This window comes from Symphodus melops (genome assembly GCF_947650265.1).
Source record: "Symphodus melops genome assembly, chromosome: 6".
Lineage (NCBI taxonomy): Eukaryota > Metazoa > Chordata > Actinopteri > Labriformes > Labridae > Symphodus > Symphodus melops.
In genome coordinates, this window is record NC_136696.1 from 371924 (window position 1) to 379423 (window position 7500).

Sequence of the window (7500 nt, forward strand, 5' to 3'; positions counted from 1 at the left end):
TCTAAACTCTAATCATCACAGGGAGCTGTCTGGCTCCGCCCCCTCCTCTCACACAGGTCAGCATGTGGTGGACACTGTAGCTTCAGTGTTTAGCCAGCTCTGCATGTGGTGGACACTGTAGCTTCAGTGTTTAGCCAGCTCTGCATGTGGTGGACAATGTAGCTTCAGTGTTTAGCCAGCTCTGCATGTGGTGGACACTGTAGCTTCAGTGTTTAGCCAGCTCTGCATGTGGTGGACACTGTAGCTTCAGTGTTTAGCCAGCTCTGCATGTGGTGGACACTGTAGCTTCAGTGTTTAGCCAGCTCTGCATGTAGACACACTGTAGCTTCAGTGTTTAGCCAGCTCTGCATGTGGTGGACACTGTAGCTTCAGTGTTTAGCCAGCTCTGCATGTAGAGACACTGTAGCTTCAGTGTTTAGCCAGCTCTGCATGTAGAGACACTGTAGCTTCAGTGTTTAGCCAGCTCTGCATGTGGTGGACACTGTAGCTTCAGTGTTTAGCCAGCTCTGCATGTGGTGGACACTGTAGCTTCAGTGTTTAGCCAGCTCTGCATGTGGTGGACACTGTAGCTTCAGTGTTTAGCCAGCTCTGCATGTGGTGGACACTGTAGCTTCAGTGTTTAGCCAGCTCTGCATGGGTCTGTAAAGCTTTCTGCGTTCTAACCTCTCTCCATGTTTCATCTCCAACATTGATCCTAGTTTGAGCAGCTTTCTGCTGCTGGAGCTTATTAGAAACATGCAGAGGCTTTTTAGCTCGGGTACAATCACTTCTATCTGAAGCAGTTCCACTGCCCGCTTCCATCGCTGCAACACCTGTTCACCTGATAACTGCTCTCATATCTGGCAAACCCAGGGGCGTCCAAAACGGCCTTCAAAGCCCCGCCTACCTTCTCTGGTCCAATCAAATCCAGAGCATTCAGGAGCAGAATCTAAAGTTAGAAGGAGGACATACTGGCTGCTGCATTGTTGTCAGAGAAGCTTCAACACAGCAGGTTTCCTTCATGATCACACAGGAAGAGAGCAGCTCTCTGATTGGTCCAGATTGTGATTAATCTCATGCTGTTTTGTCCCTTTAGGCTCACCGTAGTGAAGCCTCCTCAGTGTCTCCCTGTAGTCATAGAGATGGAAAAAGACACTGCTGCTTCTCCGTCATGTTTCTGATGCCACATTAACAGAAACAGGAAGTCTTTTGGTGTTTGCACTTTAATGAGATGACAGGAAGCTCAGATGCTGGTTAGGACGACACTGAGAGAGGACAATACGGCGTCCTGATGTGTCCCTCGTCCCGTCACGCTGAGCAAGAAGCTGCTCGCTGACCGGCACTCGTCATCAAACAGAAATAGACTTTTAATCTGAAGTTTCTGCTGCTTTTTCCTGTTTCTGCTTTTGTGTGAGAGTGTGGAGACTGTGGAGTGGATCCCTCTAAATGCTAATGACGTGTGTGTGTGTGTGTGTGTGTGTGTGTGTGTGTGTGTCAGCAGGGAGGCTCAGGTAATATAATAAACATATGAATACTCCTCATGTCATTGCAGAGAAATCACAAAGCTGCAGCTTGGATCTGTGTGACCTGAGGAGACCTTCAGTGGACGCTCTCAACTTTCTGTTTGATGCAACGAGGTCGGGTTTATGTTTGAGTGTTAGAAAATGGTAGAGGTGGCGTGCAGACAGTCTGTAGAGGTGGCGTGCAGACAGTCTGTAGAGGTGGCGTGCAGACAGTCTGTAGAGGTGGCGTGCAGACAGTCTGTAGAGGTGGCGTGCAGACAGTCTGTAGAGGTGGCGTGCAGACAGTCTGTAGAGGTGGCGTGCAGACAGTCTGTAGAGGTGGCGTGCAGACAGTCTGTAGAGGTGGCGTGCAGACAGTCTGTAGAGGTGGCGTGCAGACAGTCTGTAGAGGTGGCGTGCAGACAGTCTGTAGAGATGGCGTGCAGACAGTCTGTAGAGGTGGCGTGCAGACAGTCTGTAGAGGTGGCGTGCAGACAGTCTGTAGAGGTGGCGTGCAGACAGTCTGTAGAGGTGGCGTGCAGACAGTCTGTAGAGATGGCGTGCAGACAGTCTGTACAGGTGGCGTGCAGACAGTCTGTAGAGGTGGCGTGCAGACAGTCTGTAGAGGTGGCGTGCAGACAGTCTGTAGAGGTGGCGTGCAGACAGTCTGTAGAGGTGGCGTGCAGACAGTCTGTAGAGGTGGCGTGCAGACAGTCTGTAGAGGTGGCGTGCAGACAGTCTGTAGAGACGGCGTGCAGACAGTCTGTAGAGGTGGCGTGCAGACAGTCTGTAGAGGTGGCGTGCAGACAGTCTGTAGAGATGGCGTGCAGACAGTCTGTAGAGGTGGCGTGCAGACAGTCTGTAGAGGTGGCGTGCAGAGAGTCTGTAGAGGTGGCGTGCAGACAGTCTGTAGAGGTGGCGTGCAGACAGTCTGTAGAGGTGGCGTGCAGACAGTCTGTAGAGACGGTAGAGTCGTCCTTTACAGCCTCACATATCTCATCTTTCTCTCAAGCATTTCCCTGAAATCACTGAAGAAATGAAAGGCTGTTAACGGTGTGCCGAGCTCGGCGCTGAGAACCTCTGCGTCCTGCTGACGACTTCCTTTGTATCTCAGTAAATGACCACATTACTGTCGTCCTTTCTTCTCGCTCAGAGCTTGTGTTCCCGCTCTGTTCTCTCCTTTGATGCTGAGGACAGAACAGACAGGTAATAAACACCTGACCCCATCTCCACACTCAGCACAGATCTGTCAGAGAGGAAGCTCACCTGTGTGTGTGTTTATATCAAAGTGTGCTTGTGTTGATGATGTACTCTCATTATGAACCTCGATGCATCGTGGACGAACAAGTACACAGTCTGAGGTCCCAAGCAGCTGCCTGCACCTCTGACAGTATCAAACAAAGCTTCCTCTCTGAGTGGAGCGAGACGTCGTCGTCGTGGTAATGGCTGCAGAGCGTGGACCCGGACTGTTTTAACCCCTGGTTATATTCATAATTCCCATGTCAGAGTCATATTTACAGAGCTTTTATTTTGAAGGCTTGTTTTCCTGATCACTGCGGCGCAGCTACCGCTAACTCTCAGACGACGCTAATCTTCGAACTGTGCGTGGCTGTTAGCGCCCCCTGTCTGTGAGTTTGGCTTTCTACAGGCTGATTTGACTCGTCTGTTCAGGGTCAGAGGTCACAGCTGTCCTGTCTGTCTGTGATCAGTGTCAGATTGAAGCTTTTATTATGTCAGGTAATAAAGAAACTCATAATGCTCACAGACTGTTCAGAAGTATTCTGAAAGGACTGATGAATGAATCTTACGCTTCATCTCACACTTTGTGTCCATCTCTAAAACAATTTAAACGAGTCAGACAAAGACCCTGAACGCACCACGGTCTGTGTGCAGAAGGAGAAGTTCAGTGACGGGCCGACATGATGGGACCAGGTCCATGAAGATTCATGAACCTGATTAAAGGTGCAGCTCGAAGGCGGTCAGTACTAACAGAGTTCCCGTGTGCTCAGCGCCGTCACTCGGACTGAATCAGACCTCAGCAGGGACAAAAGGCAGAGCAGGAAACAACCGATGTTAACCTAATCCACACATGCTAAACCCACAGAGACAGAGAGACGCCATGTTCTGTAACTCTGTTAAACACCAAGAATCAACCTCCACCTGAACTGGACCAAACAAGACCTCCAAAGACCAGATCAGGGTGCAGAATCTAGAAACCAAATTATCAAAGCAAAATATTTAAAAGACATGAAGGTCAGAGAACTCACCGTTAGCTGCTTATTAGCATGCTGATTAGTAGCATGATGGCTGCTTATTAGCATGCTAATTAGTAGCATGATGGCTGCTTATTATTCTACCATTGTCTAAAGCTAACAGGTTCTTAACTGAGAGTTTTCCCTCTTCAGCTGTTGAATTTTAATCTTAATATACTTTAGCTTACTTCTACCTTATTAGCAAATAATCGGCCGGTACGCTGCTAATTAGCATGCTAATAAGTGCTGGAAGCGTCAGTATTGTTTGACGGTTTCCCTCCTCTGTCTCGCTCATGTCTAAACATCTTCACCCCAGCAAGTTTTACTAAAGGTGCTTTTTCACTGACCTAAAACAGCTTTTGTGTATGAAAAATAAAAAAAGGCTTAAATGGACGAGGCCTCAGAAAACGCTTCATCATAGTGCTCTCTGAATCTGAAGGTGTTGGAGGACGATGCTTCAGGTCGATCTCTGTTTATTCTAAAGAAGGCGTTTAAGGAGTATTTCCTGTCTGGTGTCACGGTGTAAAAAGTCTGGTGTCACAACGTAAATGTTCGCTGAGTGTAAACTCAAACTGACCGAGCTGCTTCGTCTGATTATGGTTGTTTTTGGTTGCTGAGTTCGTTCTGCTCTTCGTCTGTTCAGCCTCTTCTCCTCTTTGTTCTCTTTTCATCTCCTCTGAGGCGACATGTGACCTCCTCTCACGTCCTCCTGCTCCATCATCATCAGCTGCCCTGACTCTGTGATAATAATGTCCACCATCATGTCTGATAGCTGTGACCGTCATTACGACCAGTGACAGTAAATCCTGGGGGGGGGGGGGGGGGGGGTGTTATCACAGGAGGTGCGTCCTCTCTCTCTGCTCACATCATAGAGCATCACAACATGTTTGTTTCACACCTCTAATACTTCACGTTTTCTATCCCTGTCAGGACCTTTTACGATGATTTCCATTCGTTTGTTGCTGCGAGCTTCTTACCGGGTGATAATAATCTTTAAATGTAACAACAGTTATAATGAAACAAATACATTAGCTGTATTCAGCGCTCCCCGATGCTTTAATCGCTTTGTGAAGCTCCTCGTTAGGAGCAAAATAAAACCCAGAGGAGAAACAATCAGCGCTGTGACAAACTCTGTTTACATTTCTCTCTACTGATTTGTGTACGGTGGCCTCAAAGGTTCAATGCAAAAACATCCCAACGAAAAAATATTCAAAGTTCCTGACGAGCATCTAACCGTCATGTCTAAACGTATTTACAAGTAAAACAAGATAGAACCAATCAGAAGACAGTTAGAAAAAGGACGCTCAGTGTCTCTTTTTAAAAATGCTGTCTCAGCCTATAGCCTTTGAGTCAAGCTAACGACAGGCTGCAAACTTTGAGTCAAGCTAACGACAGGCTGCTAACTTTGAGTCAAGCTAACGACAGGCTGCTAACTTTGAGTCAAGCTAACGACAGGCTGCTAACTTTGAGTCAAGCTAACGACAGGCTGCTAACTTTGCGTCAAGCTAACGACAGGCTGCTAACTTTGAGTCAAGCTAACGACAGACTGCTAACTTTGAGTCAAGCTAACGACAGACTGCTAACTTTGAGTCAAGCTAACGACAGACTGCTAACTTTCAGTCAAGCTAACGACAGGCTGCTAACTTTGAGTCAAGCTAACGACAGACTGCTAACTTTGAGTCAAGCTAACGACAGACTGCTAACTGTGAGTCAAGCTAACGACAGGCTGCTAACTTTGAGTCAAGCTAACGACAGGCTGAGAGCTGAGGCGGGTTTTAAGCCTCCTGACAAACCGTTACACAGCGCCCACCTGTCAATCAGCTCAGCTACACGCCTTATTGTGAATAACTGATCCTTCATCCAATCAAAACTGCTGAGTCATCAAAACATTCCCCCCGTACAGTGTGTGTGGATGGAGACATGAGCTAATCACACCTATTTGGTTTTTTGAAGCAGGCTGTAAACATGTTCATGTCTGCTGTAAAAACAGGCTGTTTGAATGGGTGTGTATGTGACTTCCTGTGCTGCTGCAGCCAGCCTCTAGTGGACACTCCAGGTACTGCAGCCAGCCTCTAGTGGACACTCCAGGAACTGCAGCCAGCCTCTAGTGGACACTCCAGGTACTGCAGAATGTTACACTTCAGGATCGGCTTCATGTTTTAACACTGGAGTTTGCTGCTTGGGTAACAGTGAGTCTCTGCTGGGATCCAGGTAAGCTCTGTGTGTGTCGATGATCAGTTAATGTTTGTTATTTGAATTGATTATTAGAATCAAATCCAGATTGTTGTAAACGTTTAGCTTGTCGTGTTTATTTGTGTTATTGGTTGGAGAGAGCTGTTGTAAATGAGATTAAAATTGTGAGTTTAATGAAACAGTCTGAGAACACATCAACGTTTATGAGTCTGGATATTAAAGTTTATGAACATAAACAACGTGTGGACGTCCTCTGAATGATTCAGACAGGAGACCTCTCACATCTCCCTGTGTAACGCTTTGAGCATCACTTCACCTTTCTGTCAATGCGACTTGTATTTGAGTCTTTATTTTCCTCACCGCGGCTTTAAGGTCGGTCCAGAAACGTTTCCTGTCTTCTGATTTCATATTCAAATGAAGGGGTGAGTACAGTCCTGTTTCCACCAAGTGGTTCACTTTAGTCCGGTTCGGTATGGCATGCGTTTTACCATCCTGCTTTTTTGCCACTGTTCTGTTCGGGTGCCAATCGGACCCTTAAAGGTGGAGCGTGGAGCACCGCATGAAGCCTGACTGCATTTTGAACATTAACATGCCAAAGACAAAGGTGACAAATTGCTGGACGTCCTCCATTGTTGCCCTTTCTTTGCTGTGTCGTTGAATTTATTGGCGGTTAGTCACGCTGCTATCATGCTGCGGCTAACAGCTGTGGAAGCACAAACAGGATCAGGGTTCACTGAACCAAACTGTACTGATCCGTACTGGACTGCTTGGTGGAAACGGGGCTAATGTGACTTCCTGTTCTTCTGCAGCCAGCCTCTAGTGGACACTCCAGGAACTGCAGGATGCTGCACTATTTTTTCTTAGCATCAGAGATTAGAGCTTGAAACAGATTAGATTTACTGGATGACATTCAGAGAGAATGGAAAAAAACTAAATATTCAAGTCTAAATGTTTTCAAAGATTATTTTTTTGTTTATTTAAGGTTTGTACAGTTTTCACTTCCTGCTCCAAATCACTCGGAGGTTTGTTAGATTGATGATATTATCACATGAAGGCTGATTTGAGACATTAAAAGTGAGTGAAGATGTATAAATGAAGATGAGATGATTAATGAAGCTCCTGATAGAAGCAGCTAAGCATGTTGTGAAGGTGTGCAGGACTGCGTGTGCTCCTGCAGTGAATCAGACAGAAAAACACATTTTCTTTTCCTTTTTGAAATTTCATCTCAGGTCTCTGAGGGGGACAAAGGACAGAGTGATGACGCTATTATCGGATATTAAAGCATATTATCATTGACTTTCATTATGGATCTCATCGTGACCTGCAAGGAGGGGGGGGGAGGGGGGCGCTGCTGACGTGAGCCAATAGCAGCGCAGGGAGAGCAGCTGAGCAGCTATAAAGGTGGACGAGACCTGGAGTCATCTCAAACACTGAAAACTACCCGGGGACGCTCCAGCTGCAGATACACACACACACACACGCTCCAGCTGCAGATACACACACACACACACGCTCCAGCTGCAGATACACACACACACACGCTCCAGCTGCAGATACACACACACACACACGCT

The 7500-nt window shown here is 47.0% G+C and overlaps 1 protein-coding gene across 2 annotated transcripts in view; it reads left to right on the forward strand.

The window, feature by feature from the left end:
* The first annotated feature begins 7369 nt into the window (after positions 1–7369).
* The window catches only part of gal (galanin/GMAP prepropeptide), a 7333-nt gene continuing 7202 nt past the window's right edge, over positions 7370–7500 (forward strand). For both annotated transcript variants that reach the window (XM_079346226.1, XM_079346225.1), the window contains exon 1: positions 7370–7500. This exon is cut by the window's right edge and continues 67 nt beyond it. The gene's annotated coding sequence lies outside the window, so the exon portion shown is untranslated.